Raw genomic sequence first — 15313 nt, 5'->3', positions numbered from 1 at the left:
AATCCAGGAAGGGCAATTGCTTTGTATTACTCCATAAGTAAAGAGAGTCCCAGTCAGCAATAGGTATGAATGGCCATCTGAGACTGAGAACCAGAACATCCTGTGTAGCAAGAGGGAGCGCACTCGCTTGCTTGGGTAGGGATAAGGGCTACAATCCACTTTGTCAAAGAGGAATCAAACCGGGTCTCCCACATGCAGCAGGAAACCTCTTACCCCTATGTGTTCCAGGATGCTTTCAGTAGAGCTTTTCCAGTGGATTCCATCACGTGTTTTCCATCGCTGAGGTGGGTACTGAGGTGCCTTTTTTGTTAGACCCAGCAAGGCTTAGGGATGAGGAAGACACTGAGCTGCTCAGCACTGCCAAGACTAAAGAACATCTAAGCACATGCTGGAGACACTGGCAGATTTTTGCCTTTGACTATTGCTCTGACAGTAAACAGCATCATTTGAACAGCAGTGGTACTTCAACAGCACAATGAATTCAAGTATTAGCTTTAAAGTGTGTTTCAAGTAAGAAAAGCACTGTGTCAGAAATTACTTCATAGGGCTCTGTGTTTTGTTCTCCCTCAATGACTCTACCGCAAATCCAATGGGCTTGAAAAACAAATTTTGAAATGTCATCTCTAGCATACAGAATACCCAAGATCTGAAAGACAGCCTGTGTTCATTGTACTTCTTGCACCATTACAAATAATAATTACAAATAATAATTTAGCAGTTCAAATCTGAAATTTCAATTTTTGATGTAATGAAATTCAGCTCAGCTCACAAGAAAATCACTGGTTTACTACCAACTATAATAAAAATATGGATTCCCACTGCAAATCAAACATAAAAAGTCAAAAAATTCAGGGCTCCTTTTTTTTTTTTTTTTAACATACATACATTTTGAGTATCCTCTTCAAACACGGATTTTCACCATTTAACTTACTCCAACATAAAAGAATTGTCATGAAAATAATTTAATATAAGACTGAAGCCAGAACTGTTGCTTACTTATAAAGAGTACAAAGGGAATTAATTTACTGTGTTCAAAGCTAGGTATTGCAATGCTCCTCTTTCACACATTACAGCCTTTTAAGTCTAGAAAAACCCATTTTAACTGTGTACTCTAACCTCCTGTTTCGCACTAGCTGATGTTCATGCACTAGTTCCAGCTTCACACTTGGGTGTGGGCAAGACATTTTCTTTCAGAAATATAACCAGTCTTGATTTTACTGTTTCCTAGTGATGAAAAAATATAGAACTCTTTGTAAACTGCTCCCTTTTTAGCTATCCTCAGCATTTAAAATATTAACAGAATAACGTAACATTCTCAACATTCTCTCTCTGGACTTTTAGCCTTTTGATTTTCCTGGACTTTTCTGCCTGACTAAAAAGCCTTTTCTTAACAAATGTAGTGCTTTAATTATATTACTGCCCTTTAATTGTTTATAAATAGAGTCCTATATCAATCCATCCGTTATTTTGCCAGAGATCACACTGTGAGATGTCTGGACGTTAATTCAAACAAACAAAACTGTCATGGTACAACCTTGATTTCAGCCCTTGAAATGTCTGTGTTTTTCCAGTATGTATTAAAAAAAAAATCAGTGATCACCATCCAGAAAGTTCTTTTGCTAGCTATTCTAAAACTCATTTGATGACAGCTAGGTTTTAAGATGTTTAATTTATGTAGATAGTTTTATAAGGGAAAGCATGTAATCACTATTTTAAAATGCAAATATCTATTTTTATATATTTTTTTTATATTATATATATATATGTAAACCCTATAACTATTTAGAATTTGCACCGTGAAGATCAATGGGATTTTTAGAGCCACAACTCTAGCATAAACTGAGTATAGATGTGTAAGTGACGCATAGGTATTACCTAGAAACAATACTTTTGGGGGATTCTTTATTACTTTATTGTTTTTCAAGAATGTCCTATTCAATGTTTTTTACCACTTATCAGTATGTCTTCAAATAATGTATGTTACCTGGAGCTATAGCAGTGAACTCTGTCAACCGAACACTTTCAGAGAACAGTTTTAGATCACTCTAGTAGCTTTTAAGAGGCTCTGTAAGTTATGGTTCTAGTCATGTGACAAATATAAATCTGAGGTAGAAAGTGCCATCAGTTTTCTACAGGTAATCTCTTGCTTAAGTTCACAAATGCTGGCATATGCTTTGCTTTCTGGAGCAGCCTGTGGAAATCTGGTTAAGTTCTCTTTGCCCACCTACTTTGAAACAGAGTTCAATTAACTTATACTAAGTGAAATGTAAAGCAAAATTCTAATGTAATTTCAGGGGGCTTCTGGGAAGTATTCACTTAGTCAAGAATTTGGACCTTCTTGACCCTTCAGATGTGTTCCATGAAGAAGCATAAAACACATGTTGATTGTGTTTAATATTTAGTTCTCCAAAGAGTTGTTGCACCCTGAGAAATCAGCATCCAAAGCATATCTGAAATTCCAGAACCATACTTCTAAATAACCTGGTGGACTTTTCATATTATCCCTTCATTAGAGGAGTTTAGAGAATAGACTGTGCATTTTAAATTTATCTATGAAGAAACACATCACAGAGAAACTTGTTTTTTCTCCAGATCTTGACTGACATTTGGAGAAAGTGGTTATTAATGAGATGACCAAACCAAATGAAAGCAGGTGAAAGAGCTTTCAAGGTACACTTACAGCAGAAAAAATCTACTGAATCCGATACTAATGAATCCAGCTGGATGATACTCATTTTTTATATAGTTATTCCTCAAAAAAAAATTCCTTTTATTTTATACAAATTGTGAGATTTCACACAAGCTTTATTCTTGTTATTTTAGGGTTTCACTTAGACTAGTTCAGTTCTGTTGGATGCTCAGATAGCAGTGGGAAGCCAAGAGAACATTTTCTCTCTTATCTAGCAAGAAAATTGAGACTGCCTTTCCAAAGCAATCCTCTTTATAATAAACCACGTGTTCAATGTCACAACAGGATTAAAGCCATTGTGTTAATTCCATATAATATATGGGAAAATTTCTCAGCAGGCAGTTTCTTCTTCAGGCACAGTGAAATTTTGTCCTTGAATGTTACTTCCCACACAGGCACTGTTTCTATCAAATAAACTTTTAAAACCTTAATTTGACGGTTCTAAAAGTACTTTCTTTCTCTTCTTCCATGGACGCACAATGGAGCTTCATCCTCTTGTACTCCAGTGCTGGAGCATCTTGCCTTTCCTTCTTATTTTCCCTATTTTTAACAAACTGTAGGTCTTCCATTCCCATCAAATCATCCTTTCACCCTGAGTGTCTTCAAGGCATTCTGACACTCCCACTACCAGTATCAACTCCTCATATTTCTCTGAAACATTACATATACATACATACATACATATATATGTCATTCTAGTGACTTAAACATCTCAGCTTTCATGTCTTCCTCCCATCCTCTGTATTCTTGATCTCCACCATCGTTTCTTCCACTCCCCTCATTCTTGTTAGTAGCTTCCTTACACTTGAACTATAACCTTTTCCTAGGAAAAAAAAAATAATTTAAGCTTTTTTCTCCAAGATCCATATCAAATACAACTATTTAAACTTTCTAGCACAGAAATTCTATCAATTAATAAGCCTTCCTGCAAGAAGTACCTATCTATTCCTGTGCCTCACCATAAAACAAACATCCTGGCCACTGTTCACTGGGAAGATTATCTTCTTTTAAGACTAGTTTTCTCTTTCTCCATGATCAGTTTCCACCATGTTCTACTGCCATTCTCTGTGTAATAAGTTTATAAATGTGAGCCGAATATTATTAAATATATGAAGTGCAAATGACTTTTTTTATTATTACCTTAAAATCTGTCCTGAGAAGTATGATTTTTTTCTGAACAAAAGACTACCTGTGTCAGGATTATTTGTCTATTTCAAATTTCAAGTTCCTATAACTCATTGAGATATTAGAGCTCTTGAAAATAAGCATAAAAATATTATAATAGAAAGTACAGAGAAACCATATATAAAATTTTCTCCCATTTCTTGAAATAGAGTTTCTTGAGCTTCATTATCTTTCCAGCAGGAAGAATACCTGAAACACAAGCTGAATTTTGCCAAAAATCATAAAATTTTAACAACCAATTGTAGTGCTTTGTTTACATTCCACAAATGAAACTTGCATTCTTTTCCTTCCAAGGGAAAGCTAAAATTCTTTATAAATCTGAATAAGATATATTTTGACAATGCAACAACAAATGCTGGTAACAAATTTCAGCTGCTCAGCATAGCTGTTGTTTTATGATAAATACTATGTCACAGTCACCTTACATCCAACCTATGAAAACCTCACCTGATCCTTACATTGGTAGAGAAAAACACAAGGGAAAAAAAAGCTCTCAAAATTTTTGACTCTTCTTATTATGAAAGCTCCTGCTCCACATTGTTGTGATATGACCTTGCAAGATCAAGGAAGTACTGTGCAGGTGTGGGCTGTAAATGCACAATTATATATAGGTTTACCTGCAGCAATGGATTGCTTTGATAATTCTAGTAACTGCAGTAGAGGTAGTCCATACTTCTAATATTCTGTAGTGTGGTTAGTGGAATTTCTTCATTAACTATATTACTTTTTTATAAGCTTACTACTTCAGCAATTTAGCTGAGCTGACCACAATATCATGGTGCTGCACACTGAATATTAAAATTTATAAGAAATTAATAGGAGAAGCACACACCTTTCAAGTGGGTTATTAAAATGGACAAACTGAAATTAGAACATTTTCCTTTCACACAGATAGCTTTTGTTTCCTAGTCTCAACTGCCTTAATCAGCCTGCTCCTTCCAGTCTTCCAGAATCACACTTATTCAGACTCAACCTCACTCCAAAAAGCTAGACCAGTAAAACACAATATATTTTTGTAAACCTGGCTCTGTAGCTGGCTGCTTTTCACCCTCATTTTCCCATGTGTGGAAATGCACTGCAAATCACTGTCTCTCTTTGCCACCTAGTGGGAAGCCTGATTTTACAATTGTCTTTGAGTTACTTCGGTTTAGAAATATGATTATGGCATCTTACATCAACATAAAACTTGCAAAGGATCTCTGCTGAGCCTTCTGAAAGCATGTGAAGGTGTGAAGTATGCCTAGGGTCTCAATTACAGAGAAAGTTACACAAAGAAGAGTTTGAGATACTGCATTGCTGTTCCAAAGGTAAACGTAGCTTTTGAAATAAATCAGAGATCTTTTCAAACCCTTGTGTAACAGGTAGTATCAAAGCATGATTCATTTCTGAAAGAACCAAAAAGTCTTGGCATACTTATTGACATTGTTAGTTTATGTTTGCTTGTAGGTTCCTCTGTTCTAAAGTTATGTTGGAATATTGTCAGGTCTGTCCTTCCTCGAATTATGTATGCATGTAAAATTGATACAGATAAAGGTGAGAAAGACTGTTAGAATTAATTTAAAATTTCTTGTATTATTAGGGAAATTATGATGTTGCTGATCTATGCCTCTAAAGAAAACAAAACCTAACTCTTCCATGTATCAGATAATTAAAGTCTTTCACTTTCCAACTGAGCCAACATTAGAATCAAACCCTGGCAATTGTCGTCAGTGTCCCAAGGATTCAAGCAGTAAGGACTCAAGTCCTGGGCAGTTGTATCTCCTGCACGTCCTTTGCTGAGGCACCAGTTACTTAAGCCAACAGCCATTTTTATTTTTCACATGACTGGCATCACACTGTTTGCAAATGACCCAACATCAACTGAACCAACTGAACCTATGCTGTCAGTACTTCAGAGTATTTTTTTATTTTAAAATTATTTCATATACATTTGATCTTTAAGACATGTTACCAATACATCACAGTGCTAAAAGCACAGATTGCTAATAGCTGAGCATTCTCTGCTTCAGGATGGGTTGAACACACACACAAGTGAAGGTAAGGACACAGTTTTGAGCCACTTGACTGCAGAGGTCAAGCCAGCAGCTTGAATCTGGAGGTTGGCCTCAACTGTCCCAAGATGTACCTGTGCAGTCCTGGCCAGGACAGAAGCGCAAATGCAGTGTAATAACACAGTGTTGTTCCTTGGGAGCTATATATTCAAAACCGTGAGGATCAAAGGGTCATGAGATCTTTTGGGGGTCAGAGTATGTAACTGCTATAAGAGATTTACTTCAGGGATTAAAAAAATCATTAATCATGAATTTGTGCTTTTATTTCCAACCAGTACTTGAACCGGTAGTATATCAATAAACCACAACTTTTAAGATTTACAGAAGAACTCCAGTATATATAATAAATAGAACTCAGGTTTGTGAGAAGTTCACAGATACAACCAAATGAAAACAAGCACCTACAGTTTAGTGGTATTCAAAAGAGCTTGAGTTAAATGCTTTATATATCTTTACTCTCTCCCATTCTGAATGGATGCCATCCACATAGCTATTTGTTACCAGTCTTCTTAAATCAAGTCAATATTCAAGTCATACATACAATAAGATGTACTCAAATGAGCTGTGCTACTGCTTGTACTATCACAGGTAAACAGGATGACACAGCTCTCTCATCTGCTAGCTAACATGAAGCACCATGACATTTTTCAGGCTCCTACACAGAAGGAAGATTACCCATGTCCTCATGTCCCCCTCCTACAGAACAGATTTATTTAAACAGAATTACCTTCTCCAAATTTCCATCTTGACTTAATGTCATTCTGATGCTGCATTTTCTCTAGAAAAGGGAACCAAGCAGTTATTCTTAACTCTTAAAATTTAATAGACTTGGAAATGGTGATTCATTACTTTGTCAGCTCTATATCAGCTCTTCAGTTTGGTATTTTTCCAGTATTCCAGTGAAGACAAGGGAAATCAAAAAAATTCCTTAATCATGTTCTAGAATAACACTGTTATGCTCAGCTTGGCATTCATTGAAATATTACTGGCATGAATTCATTGCCTGAAGATGCAACTTGCAAGTGGAAATGTGTCAAGGAAGACCCACACAAAGGACTGCTTTGATGAAAAGAGAGAAAATGCATTTGATTCATCTTCCATTTCCCCCAATATCAATCCAAGTCCATTACACAAGGGTATGTGATTAGAAGAGAGAAAAAAACCCCAACCTAACAGCCTTTTGGACCTTTTCCATGCACTGAAGACTGTTTTGAAAGCACTTTGACATTTGTAATAATTTCTCCTTCGCTAGCTTGTTTCCATTCCTTAGGCCATTGTGGCATTTAAGTAAAACCTTATAAAATGAAGGCCTTGTTGCCTTTGTAAAATTATGGCTCAGGCCTGTTACTTTGGCTAGAAAAGGACTGTGAGAAAAGTCCGTGAGAAGAAAAACAATTAGATTTACCCATGAGAATGTCGTATCAACAGAAGCAAGAAAGTTAAACAGTAGAAGGAGAAAACAGCAACATATCCGCACCTGTTATTTTTCTGAATGCTTGAATGCTTACGCCATAGGTAGCCAATGGTAGTATGCTGTGGTTAATAATAGCCAATGAGCCTATTGTAGTAGTTTAGCAGCCAATGAGTCTATAACACAAATGATGACATACAAAATGTGTATAAAAGAGGTTGCTTTGTGTAATAAATGGGTTTTTGGCCCTTAAAAGAGGCACTGTCCATGTGTGTCGTGACCGCCCCAACAGCAACAGGCCATATTTGGATCCATATTTGGATTACACATACCATACAGTGTAATAATAAATGTGATTTTTAGAAATGCTAAGCAAATAGTTTTCTTGATCTCTGCAATATTGACTTGTACCATTATTATGAGTTGTGGTGTCTTCTAGCTCCATAGGGAATATTCTGAACAAGGACATAAACCAAATATGCAGTTATTATCATTTGTGGGGCACTCATCCAAATTACATCAGCTCAGGCATGACAGTTAAACGTGATGCCTGCTGTCAGGAAGGCTAGACTGGCATACCATGAATAGGTGAGGCAAAACAGGCTTCAGCCTACATCTGCACGAGGGCTCCCGTTACAGCTGCTGCTGCCAGCAATGCAAACACAAGATGATGGCATTATGAAACCCCCAGAAGTCATCTTCTTTTCCTTCTTCTTTTTTTTCCCATGTTTCCTCAGTCAAGCAGACTAATTTTTTGTGTACATACCTGAATAAATAATTTCTCCATGCCAATCACAGTTCCTAATTTTTTTAACTTTTTAATGGCAATTTCTGTATCACACATGTTAACTTAGTATGCAGCTCCCAGTGAAGGGGTTCCAGATTCTTGAGTTTATCATATTTCTCCCCACCAAGAGGGATCACAGTTTAAAGGACAGTTTTCAGTTTAGTTACCAAAGTATTCAAAGGACTGGAGTGAAAGTCACTGCAATCCATTGAAGCTAAGGCAGCAAAAGAACACTTCTAAAATACAAGCTTTATACACTTAAGCGTCCTACAGTTATCTGGTATGTAACATGGAATTGAGAAACTGTTAAACTGACCTTGAAATGCGCTTATGTAAGAATTAGGAACAGTCAATACAAAGCAGTAGGAGAATAAAATTTGGAAAGGCTTAAATTGACTTGGAGCATGGGAACACTAAGTATTTCAGCATTGGAAGTAGAAGGTAGTGAGCTGTTTGGGAAAAATTATGGATGGGAACTTTACTGTTAAAGGCAAATGTAAAAGTTTGAACATGAGTAGAATGTAGCACAGTGGCAGATAAAACTAAATTCTCTTGGCACTGTGAGACTGTTTAAAAGAAAATCAAAAGATTGCAAGATCAAGTTTCAGAAGATACTGGAATAAGATCAGATCTGATGTGAGAAGGTGAAACTCCCACGAGGAATAGTTGTCTGGTACAACATGAGGTACTTTGGCTGAATACACGCCAGTAAGATGTAGACAAAGTTTCAGGACATACAGAACTTTAATGGTACAAAAATTACCAGTATGTGTCTATATGAAGACTGCTATTTTCTCCATTTTACTCATCATTCATCAACATTTCATGAGAAATTCTTGGCTTTGACTGTGCAATTCACATAACTTATGCATAGGCTTCCATTCTCTGAGCAGAATTTTTAGAATGTTTTTTTCCATTGAAAAAAACCAGCTTTGAGCAAACTTTTGATGTGCTCTGTCTAATTGCAAAACTGTTTCCATGATTATTGATAGCACTGGGCTTACTCACTATAATATTTAACAAAAGCAATATAATAAAAGGGACAGACCCACAGAGTCTTTTCTGGTTTTCACATACAGACCTTTTCTCTTCCCAAGTATAAATCCTGTAACATCTAGGCATGAAATAGGTGGTCTAAGGAAGCACAAGCATTATCCTTTCTTTCATTTTCTCTGATTCAATCTGGCCTGCTTCTGTTCACATCATTCCTTCACAGTTGCAGCCACATGGCTGTAAGCATCAAAAGTTTATAAGTGCTCAAAGGACAATATTGGCTTCCATTGCTTCTTTTATCATTATTTGGTAGCAAATTGGGCCACAATCTTTCAAATACTCAATTTCAATTACTCTTTTGCTTACTGAGAGGTACAAGGAAGAGAAGGAAATAGGGATTTCTAGTACTCGGTAAGGCAGCGGAACTGCCATGGAGACCAGATGTAGTAAAGTATTTCTTTACTTCAGAGCTACTATCTCTATTAAGGATGAGAGAGCCACCATAAATAAAGATAACATCAGGGCTACCCAAAAGGATCACAACATTTTATCAACTTCAGTATTTTATATCTTATCTTTGTGTTCATATTTTCTTTCCCTGATATGAGCACATTGCCAAAAGTAATTAGATTTTTATCTACCCCTAGCTCCATAGAATGTTCCTATTTAATTTAACAGAGCCTATGGTCATTAAAGATATACAGAACTCTCTTGGTCTTGTTCTGCATTTTCTTCAGCTTAATATGCTGTTAATATATGAACACAAAGACACCTAATGGAGAATACAACTAAGAGGAAAAAAAATAATTAGAGGTCTCACTGCTGATTGTATTCAAGCCTTGTTGTCACTTTATTTAAATTCTATTCTGCTTTAGGTAAAGAAGATCTTGTACTGGACTATTTGTGAATATTGGTATAAAGTAACACCAAAGAAACAGTTTAGATTTTCTTTCGATATAAATTTTCCTACACTTTAAGTAATAAAAATACTACACATTGGAACAATGCATCTGTTTTGGAGCACTCTGAGTGTCTCACAGCAATAAAAGGCTTTATATATTTTCTCTTGGGGAATGGCATGCATGAAGTTGATAATGTAGTACCATTTACTAAACTCAGAAATCCCAATATACAAGATCTCAAGAAAAGTAGTATCTATTTCACATGTCCCTGTACTGAATAATATAAAATTTTATACTATATTTAAAATAATAATTAATATAGAAAAAAGGAAAACCCTTTTTTGTGACATCTTGTCTATTAATTAAATAGATACTATAGAAAATTTAAAAATCTGAGACTGATAAAATCAGGATAAATACCTATGCTCTTTGCATTTCTCTGTATTAAGAATTTTATCATGAGGCAGACAATAAAATTCTAGAATTTTTATCCAAAAAATACAGTCCAACAATTTCTATTAGGAACTGTGGACTCTTGAAATGTTCCACTGAAATACTGGGGATTGTAGACTTAACAATTTTGATGTTTTCAGAGATTACTGAAATAGAAATACATTCAAATCCAGACCTGTCAATTTAAGGTAACCTGAATGAAGCTCAAGATACAATAATTATGACTAGAATTACTTAGCTGAAAAAATATTTAAAACCTGCTATCTGTATAGACAATGTTTAGTTATTGATCAAAAAAAGTAAGACAGTGCCAAGAGAACCGATATTTATAGGGAGATCATGTCTTTGGGTCAATTAATTTTCAGTTCTAATTCATACACTAATTTAAGTGTATCAGAAAAGAGCAAGTCAAATTTCTCAATAGCCTTCTGTTTCATTATTAACTTGGCTACATTTTAACTCATGGTCACACATGGTTCCTTGAAATCTCTTAAATTTTTTTATTACTTATTTTCCCCCTTTTCATTCCTTATATTGTTTCTACCTAATATACCCTTTTTTATTCCCTAACATTTTGGCTACTCTGAGCCACAATTCAGCTTTATAAATCTGCCATGACTGTGCTAATTGCAACATAGGAAAACTGAGACTTGTGATTTCTTCCTATTTTATTGAGTGGGATTGCTTGCAAATACTAGTCATGTGCTTTTTAAAATACAGATATAGATATATACAGCACTACATTTGTTTTCACTGATTGGTTGGTACAGTGCACTGACATACCATATACATCTATTCAAAATATACTTGGAGTAAACATAATCTTTTGCTGATTAAGAAGGCTCCAGGTTTACTCCAAGGTGAAGGATGCATTAAAATAGAGTCATCATTCATTTAAATTATGGAAATTTGGTAAATTATAGTAAATGTGTGATACAAACATTTATTATTAACAATAAAAAATACAGAATATTTTGGGCTACTTGTGCTTTCTGAAGACAGAAATGTGCTGCTCAGCATTACAGTATTTTGTTCATCAAATTTTTTTTTGTAGGCAGCATTTCTGTCTCAAGGTTTTTAGACCCAAATCTTCAAATTGCTTCCCTCATGCCTTGGGTACAATCTAAAGTGCTTTTGCAGCACTGTTTAGCAACAATTGACACCAACAGCTTCACTTGAAGACAATGAAAACTACCAGTGTATGGTACTTACTAAAAACCTTGGTCCCTACAGTTGAATACTCACATCTCCAAATATGACCTGATAAAGGACTATATGTCAAAAACTAGAAACAGAAAAGATATAAATATAAAATATAAACTCTACCAATTAGTCTGATGAAAATGATACCTGCTTTTAAATAGTTTCCCATTCTAAATCAGCTTATGTTTCCACCTTATACAGAAGAGACCTCGAGCACCAAAATAAAAGCCTCCACTACTAAACCTAGAGACAGCAGCTTTTTCTGCCCTACCTGTACACTATCTGCACACATACTCTTTCCTTTGGTGAGAAACATGTAACACAGAGGTCACCTCTGCATTAGCATTTTAGTGTACATCAGGGGAGCAGATTTTATGCCAATCTGTTAAACATTCCCATTTACTGCGCTTTCATTCTCACAGCAGTGTGATTTTGGACTGTATGAATTGGTCCTTCTTCAAGTAGAAATAAATCCAGAGGTGTACTCCAGGAGGACACCTAGCAACACCAAAGCACCTACATGCATTCCTTCCACAGAAACCAGAACTAGACTACAAGGAAACAAAACCTCCTGAAATGCATACAGCATGGACATTAGCTCCTCCATTCCACACAGCTACTGCTGCCTGCAGTCTGCATCACTTGCTGACATAGGTGTAGCCACAATAAGAAAGTGGCTATTCTTCCTATCTCCAAAAATCTGTTAACCCTAGAAGTCTTTTTCAGTACCCAGCAACAGAAAACAGGCAAAAATTTTGTCTTAAATAACTTTTTATGCAGTGGTGCATCAGCCCTTTACATATGGGTGACTTCTATCATAAATAATGACCTTTCTTGAGCAAGGTGTTCAACTCTAACTAGGAAACACTCTCCAAGTGGAGAGCTTCCCTGTGTCTCAGTGGTGTATCTCTTTCTCTGCCCAGGACTGCAGTGGCTCTGAAACATGTATGCCTGCTTTAGCTATAATGTACAGATGGATTGGATTATAATCCTGAGCAAATTTTAGGATCCTTACTTAAGGAAATGCATACATTTTCGATATGCCTGTAGTTTATAATATGGAGGGGAAATGTTTGGGATTTGTTTTTTTTTCTTTTGACAGGCAGGATTCATTTTAAACTGTGGAAATTTTTATGACGCTGGCTGATTTCTCAGCATCTGTTTTCTGTGCATCATTCATTCTTAATGGCTTTCTCCCCATATTTACTTTTCAGGCTGATTTCTATATTACACACATTCCCTCCTGCTTCAAATCTACTGTCAAGAATAAGGGGATATTTTCAGAAATTTAAAACTTTATGGAGTCAGATTAGCCTTTCACTTACACAGCTGAATTCTGTATAAGCGTCTCCTAGAAAAACTACATCATTTTCCACCATCCCATCCTATCTCTGCACTGTCAACTCACCAAGTGCTTCAAATATAGTGGAGGAGTTAATTATGCTGGAAATTAAAGCTAATAATATATTCAGAAATCCAATCCAAGAAATGATACAAGCATGTATGTACCGTGTATACAGCAGCTGAAGTCATATCAAAAGAAACACAGTCACCTCTTGCCTTTCTGACTCAAATTCAGACCTGTAAACCTGGAAAAGAACAAGTGTTGGAATAATTATAAATTAGGAGAGCAGTTCCTCCAGTTGAAGAACAGACAGTGGTGCATAAATAGAAAAAATTATAATAGCATTATGTATATGCCTCTAACTGAAGGGAAGGATATATGCTTAGTAGAAAACTTCCACTTTGAGTCATCACTGAATTTCCTTACTGTTGTGAAATTTAGATACGTACTCTTTGACAAAGGTGAATTCTAGAAAAATTTTTAGAAAGCTCGAATAGCAAATAACCACTGCTTATTTCCTATGAGGCTATATTCCAACAAACCTTTGAAATGATTGGTACTGTTGCAAGATTGTATGCCCATCCCAGGTTGTTTACAGCTGAAACTTGAGCTTTTTCTATGAGTAATAACTCTATTTCTAGATAAACTATTTAAAAAGCAGAATATTTTACATGACAGGAACATCATACACTACAAAGTTGTTCTCTTTGCACTTGACCCTTGACTTCCAGCAACCTAGAGCTAAGTTTAGCTTTTATCGCTCCTCTGCTTTTTTTCTGTATAGTTTGATATATTAATTTTCTTATAGAGAAATTCAACAAAGCAAGATTCATGGATATGAGGCAGATGGAATTCAATGTTTTAGTTTTCAAATACTTTTCAGTTAAGTCTGTCTCTTAAATAAGTCTTTCAAAGTGTCCAGGTTTCCATGATGTACATGAAGAAAACTGAGACATTCACTAAGAAAGAGGGTAGAAAGCAGGTAAAGAATCTGCTGTTCTCATGGGAGGGGAAAAAATAAAAGAGAGACAAAATTACTCTATTAAAATGAAGGAAGCCACAAGACTTTACAAAATAAAGAGATTGTTGCCATGGTACCAGCAAAATTTCTCCTTCCCTTATATGCACACAGATGAAGCTTTTTTGACAGAATAAACTTATAAATGTGTAAGGAAAAATATTTTCTATTATATCTCCTCACAATATTTTAAATAAATATTTGCATTATATTTAGATTAAATCATACAGGTGATCATCTCTTGCAGATCTTTTCCAAAGCAAAGCAACCAACACTGTATTGGCACTGAAATGCATATCCTCAGAAGACACTCAAGGCACTTAGAAAGAAGGGTATATCACAGAATCACAGAACAAGATGAGTTGGAAGGGACCCACAAGGATCATTGAGTACAACTCCTGGCCCTGCACAGCACCATTCCCAAGAGTCACACCATGTGTCTGAGAGCCCTGTCCAAATGCTTCTTGAACTCTGCCAGGCTTGGTGCTGTGATCACTGCCCTTAGGAGCCTGTTCCAGTGCCCAACCACCCTCTGAGTGAAGAACATTTTCCTGATATCCAACCTAAACCTCCCCTGATGCAACTTCAGGCCATTCCCTCAGGTCCTGTAATCTGTCACAGAGCAGAGATCAGTGCCTGCCCCTCCTCCTCCTCTCATGAGGAAGTTGTGACTGTGATGAGGTCTCTCCTCAGTCTCCTCCAGGCTGAACAGACCCAGTGCCCTCACCGCTCCTCATACGGCTTCCCCTCAAGGCCCTTCACAATCCTTGTGGCCTCCTTTGGATGCTCTCTAACAGCTTAATGTCTTTTTTATATTGTGGCACCCAAAACTGCCCCAGCACTCCAGGTGAGGCTGCTCCAGCTCAGAGCAGAGCAGGACAATCCCCTCCCTCGCCCAGCTGGTGATGCTGTGCCTGCTGCACCCCAGAACAGGGTTGGCCCTCCTGGCTCCAGGGCACGGCTGACCCATATTCAACTTGCCATCGACCAGGACCCCCAGGTCCCTTTCCGTGGCACTGCTTTCCCATTCTCCAGTGTCTCATTCCCCAGCCTGTCTGTACATCCAGGATTGCCCCATCCCAGGTGCAGAATCTGGCCCCTTCCCTTGTTGAATTCCATGTGGCTGGTGATTGCCCAGTCCTCTAGTCTGTCGAGATCTCTCTGCAGGGCCTCCCTGCAGGCTCCTCCCAGTTTTGTATCATCTGCAAATTTGCTTAGTATTCCTTTGAATCCTGCATCCAAGTCATTAATGAAGATGTTGAAAAGCACAAGGCCT

At 36.7% G+C, this 15313-nt stretch overlaps 1 long non-coding RNA gene across 1 annotated transcript in view; it reads right to left on the bottom strand.

Annotated features, from left to right (window-relative positions):
* Positions 1–230: 230 nt before the first annotated feature.
* LOC116446038 overlaps positions 231–15313 on the bottom strand; it is a 52552-nt gene continuing 37469 nt past the window's right edge. Inside the window, exons 4-5 of the long non-coding RNA XR_004241002.1 lie at positions 13184–13263; positions 231–3512 (exon numbers count right to left, since the gene is read on the bottom strand). This is a non-coding gene — a long non-coding RNA (uncharacterized LOC116446038). The remainder of the gene's footprint in view (positions 3513–13183; positions 13264–15313) is intronic.

The sequence above is a fragment of the Corvus moneduloides genome, chromosome 6 (genome assembly GCF_009650955.1).
Source record: "Corvus moneduloides isolate bCorMon1 chromosome 6, bCorMon1.pri, whole genome shotgun sequence".
Lineage (NCBI taxonomy): Eukaryota > Metazoa > Chordata > Aves > Passeriformes > Corvidae > Corvus > Corvus moneduloides.
Note: the sequence above shows the minus strand (reverse complement) of the source record. Positions and strands in the feature narration are given on the sequence as shown.